We start from the raw sequence: 15,730 nt of genomic DNA on the forward strand, positions 1-15,730 counted from the left end.
TGGGTAGTTCTCTGAAAAAGTCCACTCAATGTGCAGCAGCAGTCAAAAAAGCAAACTGAATGTTGGGCATCATTAAAAAAGGGATAGATAATAAGACAGAAAATATATTGCCTCTCTATAAATCCATGGTACACCCACATCTTGAATAGTGCATGCAGATGTGGTTGCCCCCTATCAAAAAAGATATATTGGAATTGGAAAAGGTTCAGAAAAGGACAACAAAATGATTAAGGGTATGGAACGGCTTCCGTCTGAGAAGAGATTAGTAAGACTGGGACTTTTCAGCTTAGAAAAGAGACTAAGGCGGGATATGATAGAGGTCTATAAAATCATGACTGGTGTAGAGAAAGTAAATAAGGAAGTGTTATTTACTCCTTCTCATAACACACGAACTAGGGGTCATCAAATGAAAGTAATAGGCAGCGGGTTTAAAACAAACAATAGGAAGTATTTTTTCACACAACGCACAGTCAACCTGTGGAACTCCTTGCCAGAGAATGTTGTGAAGGCCAAGACTACAACAGGGCTCAAAAAGGAATTAGGTAAGTTCATGGAGGATAGGTGCATCAATAGCTATTAGCCAGGATGGGCAGGGATAATGTCCCTAGCCTCTGTTTGCCAGAAGCTGGGAGTGAGCGACAGGGGCTGGATCACTTGATGATTACCTGTTCTGTTCACTCCGTCTGTGGCACCTGGCACTGGCCACTGTCGGAAGACGGGATACTGGGCTTGATGGACCTTTGGTTTTATTTTCTTATGATTCAGCATCTGTTTTTGTTAAAAATAACTGGTGGTTTGTTTTTGTTAGTTTGTTTTTGAAATACACTGTAATGCAGATGCAGGGCAGAAAAAGGATTTATGCCTTAATTTGAAAAAAAAAAAAGTTAATTGTGTTGACGTTTGCACTGTTGCATAGTAACTTTCTGCATCATGGTCTCCGTGATAGTAAAATTACAGACCAAGTTTTATTAGTCTTTTTATTTAGCTAACTTTTGTTTTCTGTAACATTTTATATAAACCAGTTGGTTAGCCTGACCTTTCTAGTGATGTAAGTGCATAGGAAAAGGACTTAACGGGGACTTTTCTATTGCTATTGATTTTACAAAGAATGTAGGCCATACTTACAGGTTTGTGGGAGGATGGACTCTATCCTGGGAAGCAGTGACTCTGAAAAAGATTTGGGGTTGGGGATGGATAACCCGCTGAACACAAACTCCCAGTGGAACACTATGGCCTAAAGAGCTAATGTGATCCTGGGATGCATAATCAGGGGAGTCTCAAGCTGGAACTAGAGTGACCAGACAGCAAGTGTGAAAAGTTGGGACACGGGCTGGGGACTAATAGGCGACTATATAAGATAAAGTCCCAAATATCGGGACTGTCCCTATAAAATCGGGACATCTGGTCACCCTAGCTGGAACAGAGAGTTTATTTTACCTCTATATTGGTGCGACTGCTGTGGGAATACTGTCAGGGCTGGCTTTAGAGGTGGGCCACCTGGGTGGCCGCTCAGGGTACCCTGTAGTCCAGGGGGTACTATGTGGCAGCGCAGAAGTGCGCGCTGCCCATGTAGTGTCAGAAACTGCTCCCTAGCAGCACAGTGTGGGCAGGTGCCCAGATTTCTCCTTGCTTCCTCCCGGCAGAGGAACATGGGGGTGGTGGTGAACCAGTGACACACAGATACTGCTCACATCCCCATCAGTGTTCCTCCACACCCACCTAGGGAGCTGCGAGTGTGAGGGAGAGCGAGGAGCAACATGAAGTGCTCCGTGCAGCCAGGTCATTTTCCCCACCTGTGCTGTGGTGTGGGGGAGCACCAGGAGCTGCTGCTCTCCACCCTCCCCTTACACAGCCCAGGTGGGGAAAGTGACCTGGATGCAGGGAGCCCTGAGGTTGCTCTTTGCTCTCTCCCTCACAGCCTCCCGGGGAGGGGGGCAGCAATGCCAATGTGCATCCAGGTCAGTTTCCCCATACGGGCACAGGAGGGGGGTTAGGGGTAGGGGGTGCAGAGGTTAGGGGCAAAGGGGACACAGTGCAAGTTTGGGGTGCAGGAAGGGAGCAGGGGTGGGGCACAGGAGGGGGCAGGTGTTGGGGTGAAGAAAGCACAGTGCACGGTTAGGGGTGCAGGAAGGAGGTGCAGGGATTGGGGTGCAGATCAAGATAATTACAGTAAATTCAATCCACAGCATCAGGGAACAGAGGGTAAGGCCTGGAACATTGCTGTAAAATGTGAAAATCTGTTTGTCACTCTTTGGTGCTGTCTAACCTATAGCCACAGTGCCATGCCCAGAACTAAACATAATGTACAGCAGGAAGAGGCAGTTTTCTTGAGCCTTTTGAGCATAAAGGAATGTAGTCTGGCCGTGTGCCCTTTCAGTGTGGCTATGTGGTCTGGCATTGGCTTTTTCAGTGGGGCTATGCCAGCTTTGGCATTTCTGCACGACCAAAGCATGCAGTTGGTGTGCAACAATGCCCTTCTGCCTTGGAAATGAGAAGCATAGCAGCACAGGGTTTTGCAGGTTAACTTGTACCTGTTTGTCCCTAAAAGAGAGCATTGTACACAGTTTCTTCTGCTTTATGCAGCATGCAAGAAATGGGACAATCTCAGTTTGTATACTGTGATTTTGAAATTATTCTTAAAAATTATTTCAGCACTCACACTCTGTATTATGACATCAAACCCTTAATGACCCTAATGAAATCCTATGCATATGTAAGGAGGATTAGAAGAAAACTACCATGGCAACGCAAATTCACTTTTGCTTGCAACTGCAAACAAAAAGTCATAAATCTAGCCTTTGGGACAGCAATAGGACTGGTTTGACTGGCTATAGCAGCTGGCTGTAGTTCGGGAGGAAAGGGCTATGTATATTGTTTCTTACAGGTAAAATTCTCTGCCCATAAAACTAAATCAAAAACTGTTACTGTGAGAGCCAGTATGGATAGGACGCTGTACTGGGTGTCTAAAGCTCTGGTCTCTATTTCTTGCTCTGCCACTTGGACAATCATTTCATTTCTCTGTGCCTTTTCCCTCTTTACCCTGCTTCACCACGAGTTGATAGAGTGCTTAGTACAATGGTACCCTAATCTCAGCTGGGGCCTTTAGGTGTTACAAATCATCATGTTGATTGTACTTTTTCACTCTTATTGTCTAAAATACCTTATTAAAGTAGAGTGTATAGCATGGATATAAACAGGAGTTTGTCACAATAAATAACTGTGTGTGTGGTTTAATATGTACGTTCTGTTCTCAGAACCCTGGGAACCCCCATGAATGTGAGTGATTACACTTAACTAGGGCTCTTTTACCAAAAAAACCTAGTTCTTGTGCTCGTAGAGGTTACAAGACAGGCAGCATTAAATCATCCATTCTGTTCTAAAAGGAGAATTTTCTCTAAAATACAAAGGAACAGGTGTGCAAAGGTCAGTATGAAGTTAGTTTCCAGTTATAAAATGATTCCTGGGAATACATTTCTCTGATGGAGGCAGCTGTCTGTCCTGCAGAAGAGAGGAAATAAATCGGATTACATGAAAGCACTAAAGATAAAGGCAGATACAGTACTTCTAACTTGCTTTTATGGTTAATACCTTTGTTTTTGAGTACTCACAGTCAGAGCTATGGGCTTTTCCATGTACCTTTCTCAGAATATTTAGTCATCACTATCCCACCTTGCCTGAATGTTTTTATGCCAACTGCAACGTTGTTATGGAAGCAAGTTTGTTTTCACCTTAGTAAACATTCTTCTCTAGCTCATGTTTGTGTCTCCAGAGACCTTTTGTCTCTCTGGGGTTTGTAGTTCATATTCTGATCCCTTAGTGAGTAATCTGATTAGAAATAATCCCATCTACTGTATATCCTTCCAGCAGAACTATCCTAGCAATACCCTTTCCCCTTTCTCCCATCCACCTTCCTAAGGAATAATTTTTTTAAACAAAAAATTTCAATTTTCTGTATTTCAATTAATTATTGTGGTGAATTGGGGAGTTTATGTACAATTTATGAATTTTGATTGTTATTAAGGAGCTGTTACTATGAAAATTGCTTTATTTTGAATACCTCTCTCTATATATATTCACCATGAGCGGGCAGGGCTGTGTCCTGTCTCTGCCAGACTAGGGACAAGGGCTGGTCCTTAGAACTCAATTACCACTGTTTCAAGGTAAAGGCCAGGAGCTAATGGGTTTGCTTGAGCTGAGAGAAGATACTTCTCCTCCTGGCTGAAGGGAGGGGGAAGTGGAGAGAGGTAGAAAGTTACCAAGCAAGATAAAGTGACAGGTGTCCAAAGTAAAAAGTTATAAAAGGACTCACATTGGAAGATGCATAGAGATACACACAAGGAGTTTTGGAAGGAGAGATTTTGGAAGAGAGAAAAGTTATGCAGCTGTGCGGGAAGTATCATGGATCCCACAGAGCATGCTGATGCAAGCCCAAAGAATGCTGTGGAGTGGTGAAGAAACTGAGGCAGGGAAATGCTTGTTAGTTAGTTAGTTAGCTTAGTTAGTACCCATTATGCCTCTGGCATTTAGGGCAGTGATGAACCTCTTCCACTCCTGTTTGTTTCTGGCAAGTCTTTCAGTGGTTCCCCAGTTGTGCCCCGATTTATCAGCTCAGTTTCCACAGCTCCTCGCCATGTTGTTTTCAGGCGGCTTCATTTTCACTTGCCTTCAGGTGTCCATCTTATTGCCACTCTGGTGATGGAATCAGTTTCCGTCCAAACCACATGGCCAATCCATCTCCAATGCCTCCTGGCAATGATGCTCATATTTTCTTGGCTGCACTGTGCAAATAAGTCTTGGTTTGAGATTGTTCTGGGATTTTTCTGAGGCAGGTTGAATGGAATAGACAGTTTGGACATGTCATACTTTGTCATTCCCCAGCATTCTGTACTCTAAAATAGTGTTGAAAGTATGCAGCTTTGATAAATCTTGAGTTTGGTTTTGGTGTTATATTTTGGTGTGATTTCCAGACTGTATTTAAGCTCCTGAAGGTGGTCCTGGCTTTATTGATTCTGTTCCGGATGTCCTGGCTTGTTCCACCATCCCAGCTGATGGTGCTGCCCAAGTATGTGAATGTTTTTACATTGGTGAGAACATGATCCTCTATCCATACTGGTGATGGTGAGGCAATATTAAAAGTCATAACATCTGTCTTATTGTGGCTGTTTTTCTGGCTGAATGTGTTGAGTCAGGTAATTTTTTTCTTGCATATGGTGTTGGGCATGTGATAGGAGAGCGACATTATCTGCGAAGTCCAGGTCTTTAAGGGATGAGAAGAGTGTCCATCTAATGCCTCTTGGCATGTGTTCTGTTGTACGCTGCATTACCCAGTCGATGGCAATGTTGAAGAGGATTGCAGATATGACACACTCCTGACATACTCCTGTTTTGATTTCAAAACTGAGCTGTCTGGGCTCAACACTGCATGTAAAGTTGGAATAGAAGCTTTTGATGTTGATTATGCAGAGAGGGACTCCATATGCCCACAAAATGCTCCATAGGCTGGTCCTGTGAATGCTGTTAAAAGCCTTCTCAAAGTCTATGAAGTTTATGTAGAGTTGCCGTTGCCATTCTAAATATTGTTCTATTATGTTTGGTGGAGTGAAGATCTGGTCTGTGCATCCACGCCCTTTCCGAAAACCAGCTTGCTCTTTTCTGAGAATGCCATCTACATGTAGGGAAATGCATGTAGGGTTTATTATTTTGCATAGATCTGTATATTTCTCATGTGATTAAGTAAAGGGCAATAATGTGTTTGCAAGAAATTCTAAGTGTCTCTCTGTTATATCCTACATGTACTACATGGCCCCTTAAATTGGTAGACCAGATGACCTATGGGTAGAGTTCTACGAAAGGATGTGTTTAAGCCAGGGGGATCTGTGGAGTCAGCACTGGTTCCAGAGTCTGGGCAAAGGAGCAGCATGGTCTAAGCTCTCAGGACAAGGTTGCTAGATAGAGTGTCAGCACCTTGAGAGTGTGTGTGCCTAGAGATCCCCAGACTGGGTCAGTGCATGGGCTTTGTTCAGACTCTGGAGGCTTAAAACACATGTGCTCTTCCCTGATGTGAAGGTCATTTCATATATACACTGAGTTTAAAGGTACATACTGTGTGTGTTTCTCCCTCTACCTACACACTCACATATATTATAAACTAGATAATCTTTCCAGACACAAAGTGCCTGTCTATCCTAACAGTTGAAATCAGTGGTCACTGCACATACATAGATGACAGAATAATCAAACCCCAGAATGTACAGTAATGAGGATTGAGTGGCTGTGGCTTTGAGGAACATTTTAGTGCACTGCAGTAGTCCAAAATACAAATGATATATGAATTAGGTATTCTACTTCTTAAAAAAGAAGCATCCCGTCTCCAAAACTGTTGTACAAATCCATAATACACTGAGAAATGGTAATAAATGTATACATGTACACACAAGTATTTAGTTTGCCTTATATTTTTGTTCTATCATTCACTGGATCTGCATGATATAATATAAGAGAGAGGCACTCAAATTAATGTTTATAGTTCCAGGGAGAAAAGGCAATTGACAACAAAGTCTCTGGGCTAGATTCTGATCTCAGTTACATTGCTGTAAATCTGGAATAACTCCAATGACAAAAGGCATTAAGGATACACTGCAGTAAATCTGTAGTAACTGAGATGAGAATCTAGTTTCCTGTGTCACTAGCACCTCCCTGTGGACTTCATCCCATTTTAGTGCTAGATTATGCCTTGTTTACTCACCTTGTTTACTCTGCAAGTAATCCTATTGACCCTCTAACTCAAGAATAGCATATTACTTCTAATGAAGTTGGGGAAAATGCAATTGTCCAGTAGCCAAGGACAACCAAAATATGCTCCAGACAAGTAAAATGAAGATACTGACTCACAGATAAACTGCTGACCTCAGGGTGTGTTAACTGACTAGTCAATCTGACATCAGTACAAAAATGAAAACAGGCCTCCTGCCATCACTACAATTAAGGGGGGGTCATATAATCACAGCTACGGATTAAACAGATGGAGTTCCAAGAACAATAGATCCTATATACAAACAGATGCTGTTCGTTTATAAGTAGGACATCCACAATCCAAGCCAAAGAAATGTGTATAGTAGTTCATTGTCCTGTTCTAACTAGAGGAGGGTGACTTCATTTGTATAAAGTAAGAATCTGCTGGAGCCTTAGTTGAAAACTCAGACCAAACCAAAACTAGATGTATCAGGCTAGAGCCCCACCAGCCGCTGAGTATCGTCTGATGCAGATGAAGAGGGGATAGGTGGGTAAGCAAAGCTGTCCTTGATCTTCCTTGATGCTGGGGCTGCTTTGCATTGGGCTGGGCTAATGAAGGTCAGAGCAGCCTGAGGAGCTGTTACAGTAGCTGGGAATCCTTAGGGAAGAGGAGAGCCCTGGCCACTCCTTCTTCATCCAGTCACATCCTCATATCAGCAGTGTGGAGGGGTGTGGCATGGGAGATGCTAGGGTGGCTTTATGCCAGCTGATGATCTCTTACCCAGGGGTGATCTTTGGGGGATAGATCTGCCAGGTTTAGGGCGACTTTTGGCAGGTGGGGTGGTAAAATTCAGCCAGTTATGATGATCCAGCATTAGACCCTTTGTTCTTATTTTTTATTTTTTGTGTACTTCTGTGCTTCCTAGTTATGGTTGAAATTAGAAGGGGAAATGTACTGTGCTGGATGGCAAAAGTGCACCATTTCAAAGAAAGATTTTCAGCCTCAATTTAATGACCAGATTTGCCCCTACCTACCTCTCAGGCTCCAAGTGATTAAGCTATTTGTGTTTGCTTTGGAAATTCAAAATGATTAGGAAAGACCCATTTTTTGTTACTTGCCTGCATTTACAATAAGTGTTTTAATGAATCAGGCACATATTCATGGAAATGAGGAAGAATTTCAGGTATGGGAACATTTCTTCTGAAGTCTCTGTCACAGCTAACTGCTGCAGGTTTCTGTATTAAGAGGTGCCATAGATGTTAATAAACATTCAGAATTCAGTGACTTTTGACAAATAAAATCACCTTTTAATGGAATGCTGAGCAGTTGCTCAAGTATTTCTATGTCTTGTACTTTTTATTTTTTTAACACCACCATTGCTGCAATCTCAGACAAGAGAAAAACATCTTTATATATATATATATTACAGGTACCTCAAGGATTCTGCTGCTTTATACTATATATCTCCGCTAGATACCCAGAAAATACACTTGTTAATTGGGTGAATATTTTCCTCTTGATGCACTAGTTCATTTTTAATAGATTTTTTCCTCCTTTCCCATTAGAATGTATCCACTGGGAAAGGCTTCCAAGGTTCAGGTTTGGGGCATGGCAAATGAATTCTTGGCATGTGGATTTTGGTTAAATAGATTCTATGGAATCTGTACAGTTGTTTTTTTTAATGTGGGATTGAAAACTTGTGTGTGTAGGTACATGTGTGTGTAGCCCACTGCAAGGCATTTTATGTGCATGTAGCAGCCTGGGAAGTAACAAGATTGCTCTGAAGAGGTTTAGGAGCAGACATCACTGTTAAGAGTCTTATAGGACTGATACCTTATCTGAAAGGCAGCTGTGCTGAGGCAGCTATACATCCCGTGATGAGTGACAGTGTAAAAGTGAAGGTCAGGTAGGTATCCAAAAGACTGGATGGTTATCTGAACCATCCAAATCCCTCAGGTCTGCAAAACTAGACTCTGATCCTGTAGTCCTTTCTCGGGCAAAACTAGTATTGGGTTCAATGGAAATGTTTCCTGAGTAAGGACAGTAAGATCAGGAAATTTTGCTGAAAATATCACAAAAACAGACTTTCTCCTCATGGTATCTTGACATTTTCTCATGCAACTTACAATACTCAGTGCACGTTATGGGGTTCTATTTACAGTATAAACATAGACCAAGGCCCCGATCCTGAAGTGGGATCTTCTAGTTCCTTATGCCACATTGTAGCTGTATGGAGTTATAAGGATCCGTGCTAACAGATACTATGCTGGAGTTAGGAATTTAAGTAATAAGCTTGGGTGAAACAGTTCTGATAAAATAGGAATCACTTTGAATGTTCACCCAGTCAAACTGCCCATGCCACTTCTGTTTAAGACAGGACATAAAGTCCTGGAATACCACAAGAAAGGCCGTTCTCACAGTACGCTGTCCCTACCTCCACAGGCTTAGATGCTTCATGGAACCACAGACCCATGCTGCTGGGGTAGCCACTGAGAAGACCACAGAGTGGGATTCTATATCTCTTTTTGTGGAAGCAAGGATGGGGTATAGAGAGTGGGTTTGAGGTGGGGAAGCAGAACTGCCGTAAATCTGACTATGCAGACACCCCTTGCCATGGAATGTGTGCACAGGGGCTCCAGCCTCTGCTAAACTCAGGGACCAACAGAAATAGCCTCCAAATGCTATGCACTGACCTTCGATCCTATCCATTAGGGCGAGGGCAAGGATTCTCTCCCCTGAAAACCCTTATAAGATCCCTACCACAACAACCATTTACTTGTAAATCACAATTTACTTGAGCTTTGTATAGGGGAGGGAGTGAAGGTACATGGACAATATTTGTCCCAAAATCAGGAAGTACAGGAGTTCTCATGAGAGAGGTTTATTTTTATGAGGTCTATAGTATTCCAAACACAAATATTCAAAAATCATGACTCAGGCTCCCCCCAAAATCCTGAAATTGGCTTAAAAATCAATATTTATTTATGGTGAAGAATTTGGGGTATTTTTATTTATCTTCCCGGTTTTTGAGCCTTTAGAATGTGACATTTTCAACCTTTTCTCTGCAATCACGAGGACTAGAAACTTACTTTTAAAAATGATAGCTGAGATTTTTCACATAATCATAATGTGTCTGGGATCTAGAGCTTTAAAATGCCCCTGACTATCACACGACTCATGATAAAATCATGAGAGTTGGCAATACTGGCTTTCTAGCTCAGCTTTATGCCGCTCTGGAGATTCAGATAAATAGTTCCAATAACTTTCAAAAAAGCACTCAAACATTTGCATGCTTATTGGACAGGAACCTCTGAACTTTCTGAGGCTTCTCTCATTGCTACTTAATGACTCTGATTTTCACTGTGGTTGGAATATAAACTGAGCCAGAACGTGCAGAAATTCCATTTCTTTGTTGCTGCAATAACGGTTCCCTCACATACACCCCCATGAATAATTGTTTAAATAAAAATGCACAACCCCTCAAGGAACAGTTTTCATAAGACATAACATTTTAGAATGATTTTCAAAATGGATCTTCATCAGCACAAGTATACAGAGCTCAGGGTCATAATAGTCATCCCTAATAAATGCTTTCATTCTTTTTTTCTTTCCAAACAGCAAACACAGAGTTACATACAAAACATTTGCAAATACATTTTATAAGACCCATATTATGTAATGTTCTGTACTGACATTATGAGCAGGGTACTATAACATATGCTTTGTCTCCAAGAGAAAGACACATCCAAATTGCTGAAATAAACAGACAAAATACTGTGGTCAAAGTAAGGGCCAAGTCCTCATGCCAGTGACTGGTGTGAGTAGTAGGGCTGGGCACCTGTATGACAATGAATCCTGGCCCTCCGTTCTCCTGTCCTGCCCCTTGCACAGTGCTAGGAAGATAGACCATGTGTGTGGTTCCCCCAAATCTTGCTCACCCTAGAACCTTAGAGAATAGCCCCCTGGAATCAGATCTTTTCCACTACCAGTAGCCCTTCCTCCACAGCTGTGGATGCTGAGGCAGGATTTGTCCCTATGGGAATAGTGGTCTCTGGGGCCGAGATTTAGGGATACCCTAAATGTTACAATGTAATGTCTGATGTGAACTACTATGTTAAAACAATATTACAAGGGGTTGCAGCAGCCCCTCGCTCTCAGGGTCCCTGTGCCATAGCCTCATCAGTCCTGCTTAGAACTCAGGGACAGACTCTCACAGCAGTGGGGTTCCCTTTATCATTGTGCTCTTGTGTTTTGGAGGTGGGCTAGGGGAGGAGAAACAGGAGAAATGCCTTTGGGAAAGAAGGCCAAGAGATGGGATGCTTGAAGTTGCCACGATGCCCTGGATCATGAAGGTGAAACCTGAGCAACACAATTTCTGAGCTTTTGGAATTCGTTCTTTACCACCGCTTACTGCAGCTACTGGGCCATTCCTATGACTCCTTAATCAGAATGACATTCTTAATCTACTCCTGCTCAATGGAGTATAATTGAAACTTTTTGAAAACAGGGGGATGAACAAGAATATGGCACACTGGGCACTCAAATATGCTGGAACGGGATTGTCATTACGGAGATTTAAAGAAGACACAGTCATTGCTCTGAAGAACTGACAGCCTAAATGACACAAACACAGAACATAAAGAGAGACAAAGGAACATGTGTTTATGTGTCAGTGACAGCTGGGAGCCATAACAACTTATATCTTCTGTGGATTGGCACAGTGGGGGGACATGTAGCACACTCCCATCAGTGGGTTTTACTTATTTCTCACAAACTAATAAAAATACCGTTTTCATGATAGACTAAGTAAATATTTGTTACTTTCTATGCCCCTAGGAAATAGTGAAAACCTCAATAATAGTCAGTAGCTAAAAGCAGGTAAAGGGATAGCTGAGGCAAAATTGAATATGTACAAACCAACAGGTCCTGGCAATAATGCATTCAACAGATTTTAAGGGAATTTTTTAATAAACCTACTGAACCTACCAGTAAAATCATTTTTTTTTAAATTCAAGGAGACACGGGGGAGTCCTCAAGGACAAAAAGAAAAAAATAGGCCAAACATTTTTACAAAGGGGAGCATCTGCATCCTGGTAGAAGCATGTCCATCTGTTGTTCCCTTTATACAAATACAGATATATAATATCCTCAAAGACTTCTTAAGTTTGCTCCTTGTGGCTGATACATTGGGGCCAGACTGTGCCTCCCCTACTTAGGCTGAATAGTAGTTTACTCTGCAAGTAGCCCCTTTGAATTCAATGGGATTATTAGAGGAGTAAGGTACCACTCATGTGAGCAAAGATGGCACAGACTGTTCCTTAAAGAGGAAGGCAGCTTCCACGATGTTCTGTAGGTTCTGACTACATGTGGAATGGAGTGGCCTTTTTGCAGAAAAAGTAAAGATTCAGCATTTTAACTAGCTTCTATAGAGCAGAATGCTACTAAGCTCAGTTCTACTATTGACTAGCGCTACTAGCCAAGGGGAAGAATGGAGATGTTTGCTTTCCAGATGATTCACTTCTCAGCTGTAAAAGGTTCGTTCTGGCATTAGAGCACACAGCACCTTGGTTGATGGATAAAGAAAAAGTCTTCATAGTAAGACATTTAAGGAGCCTGTCGCTCACGGTTGCCAGCACACTCTTAGCTACATAGTCTTTTACCTCAAGTTTCCAGGAGATAAACTATGATCCGCCAAAAGCTTCTGATGTGGTTCATAAGAGTGTTATCGTGTCTTTTTGTGGTTGAATGACGGCCAGAAAAGCAGAACTTTACAACTGTTCAGTATCTTTAACGATAGTGATGATCTTGATTCTCTGCGTGATATTTATATCATTAGCAAACATAAAATAAAAGCAATTCTTTTAATTTCTTCCTTGGGTCATTTTTTAAATGATATCCTCTGTTAATTCACTGAAACATCTTCACTGCCTACAGAGGTTCTCCCATCCACCACACCAGAGACACAAAGAGAAACACAAAAGATCAACAGATCTTTGGAAAACAACACTAACATCCAAAGACTGAAAGACTTCCTCATGGCACAAGTCTCCAGGAACCTGCAGTGTGTAGCACCTAGATAATAGAGTGCCACTTCAAGATAGTCAAGACTGCAAAAGACATTAGCTACTAGCATGGGGTAGTATAGTTTCCCACTTGGATTGTGGTTTAACCTGCAGCATCACTAGTAATAATTTGGCTGCAAAGAATCAACTTCTGTAGCCCCTTAATGCACTGACTCAACTCTACTTCATACTAATCAAACATTATTTTCAGTAGAAGAAATGTTTTTGTACACTGGACATTATTGTTCTTCAGTACAATTGGTAATGGAAGAGAAGTAAAGTTCGATGCTAGGGCTTTGATTGAGAGAGGTACCAAAGCATGTGTGTAGCGACCTGCTTGGAGGGAGAAGCACAGGTTGCAGAAGGAAGTGTTTGCTGAAGGCAGTGGAAATTAGTCTGTGTACACATAGCTGGAATGCTAGGGGCAGTTGGAGCAGCTCTATAAAATAGTTCTTTTAATAAAGAACCAGTTTAAATAAGAATGGAGTTCTCATGTTATTACCCAGCAAGCGGTGCATAAAACAATGTGTCTAACTGTAAGCGTGTGTACAGTCCCTTGGGGAAGGGGAGTGTAGTGCACTCAGTCCTTTGCAGTGAGCAGCAATACAGTAAGTCTCTGATTTTTTTTACTTAAAAGTCCACGGTGTAGAGAAAGCGGAGTATGAGCATGTCTAAGAAGACCTGGATGAAATACAATCTGCATCAAGGAGTAACATGACACTGGCTGAGTAATGTTCTTATTAATGCAGGATCAGGTTCGTCTTGCACTTTTTGCCCTCCTCAGCACTTTTACTTAGTGCTTATATATGAAACCCACCACACCTGTGCTGCAGAATAAAACCCTGACAGAATTCATTTTACCACCTCCACAAGAAGTTAACTGATTGCTTTAATGAAGAATACCTAATGTACCTTGTGCTGTATCCTAACTGCGGCTAACGAACTGCAGAACTAAAAAAGGTTTAAGTCCACAAATTGGCTCAATGGAACTATTAATTCATCAGTGGACATTGTTGATGATTGGAAGCTTGATTAGGCATGAAATTGCACTGCTAACCCTTATTTCTCATGAATGTCTTTGACTGCACAAAAAGGGAGTAGTGAAGAGTGGGCACCATCTCTCAGCAAAAAGCTCAAGAATCCTTGTGATAAATTAATGCAGAGATCAATGAGGTTTCCAAACCCAGATAATAGTTTTTACCTTAATGGTCCTTATTTAAGTTTGCCTTCATGGCCTGAATTGAAGGAGTATAGATACTCAGCAGGATTGAAGAACACCTTACATCCCACTCCCACACAACCCTGTCTCAATTAACTCTTTTGTTTTAAAATAATGTATTGGCTTTTCGTATGGATCAAAAAAGAGCAGGAATGAGGGGTAGCTGTCATAGTAGAGCCTCTGGGGTAGATCCTCTACTGGTGTAAAGTTGCATAGCTTCATTGGCTTCAATGGCTCTATGCTGATTGACACCAACTGAGAATCAGGCCCTGAATTTGCCAGCCCTTGCCTTCTGAAGTAGGAAGTCCTTATTTCATTTCCCATGGGTGGAGGTTTTTAATTATTCATCAGAATTTTATTTATTTGCTTCTGATAGTGCTTGTGGCAGATGTGACCGTGTCCTGCAATATCCTGGGCAAACTTTATGGAATTAAGTTAAACCTTATTGAATTACATTTAATACCTTTGGGGTCCATTGTATTGAAAATGCAAATGTTTGTGTGCAATTGTGGGGTTGTATGGAACTTCTTGAGCAGGAAGACCGGATTAATGAAATTTCTGGGAGATATTAGGAACTTCAGAGGAATTTTGGGGACAATACGTGTGAAATGAATTTCCTAGGGAATACAGTAGGGTGGGGGGATATGAGGGGAATGCAAATGACCCACTTTGAATCCATCCTCTTGAAGCTACACCTTGGGGAGAGGAAACCGAGTGTTTACTGATTACACCTCTACCCCGATATAATGTGACCCGATATAACACCAATTCGAATATAATGCGGTGAAGCAGTGCTCCAGGGGGACGGGTCTGCGCACTCCGGTGGATCAAAGCAAGTTTGCTATAACGCGGTTTCACCTATAATGTGGTAAGATTTTTCTGACTCTGGAGGACAGTGTTATATTGGGGTAGAGGTGTACTTGTTTCTGAAAACTCCAGTTCAAAAACCCCCAAACTGCACAAAGGAGAGACTAAACTTTACATGAGTGTGCTAATTCTGAACTGAGGCTTTTGTGAATTTGTGACCACAAAAGAGGCTCCTTTTTAGGACTTACCTGCCAAAGCCCATGTTAGAGACAGTTGGGGGGTGAGGGGGGAGGAGATCTCTGGTAAGCTTATTATCATTGGTGTAGGTTCTTTTATTATTATAATATGTTTTTTCTGAAGGGCTTTTTATTTTAAGAATAAAATAGGCTTGCATAGGATGTGCTGTATGGTAACTTATAGCTGTTGGCAATCACACTGTCATTAGTCTCTGAAGAGAAAGCAAGCAGGCCTGTTTGGGCAGACTGCCTTTTGCTGGGAATAACAGTGAAGGCAGGGAACAGTACAGCCTGGAAATATTGCGGTCGGGAGGGAGAGAGATGTGGCTCTGCGCCCAAGAAAGGCAATAGCTAGGGTGGGCAGATGCCTGAGAGTGGGTGTCCTGGCTGAATCACTAAGGGGAAATACAAGTGCAACTGCCCTGAGCTGTGACGGTGCTCACAATGGGCTAGGCACTGTACAAGCACAAAACATGGCCCAGTCCCTGTCCTTCTGAGCGTAATCTACCCTCTTTGAAGTAGATAAAACCACTGTGTCAAGTGAAGAATGGACTTCTTAATATTCCATTGCTGTCCTGACAAAATATTTAAGGAGCAGACATATCCTAGTGAAGTCCTTTGATAAACAGGTAAAGGCTTTGTTTTTCCGTTTTAACCCACCTTTTGCAACTTA

Source organism: Malaclemys terrapin, chromosome 1 (assembly GCF_027887155.1).
Source record: "Malaclemys terrapin pileata isolate rMalTer1 chromosome 1, rMalTer1.hap1, whole genome shotgun sequence".
NCBI classification, from domain to species: Eukaryota; Metazoa; Chordata; order Testudines; family Emydidae; genus Malaclemys; species Malaclemys terrapin.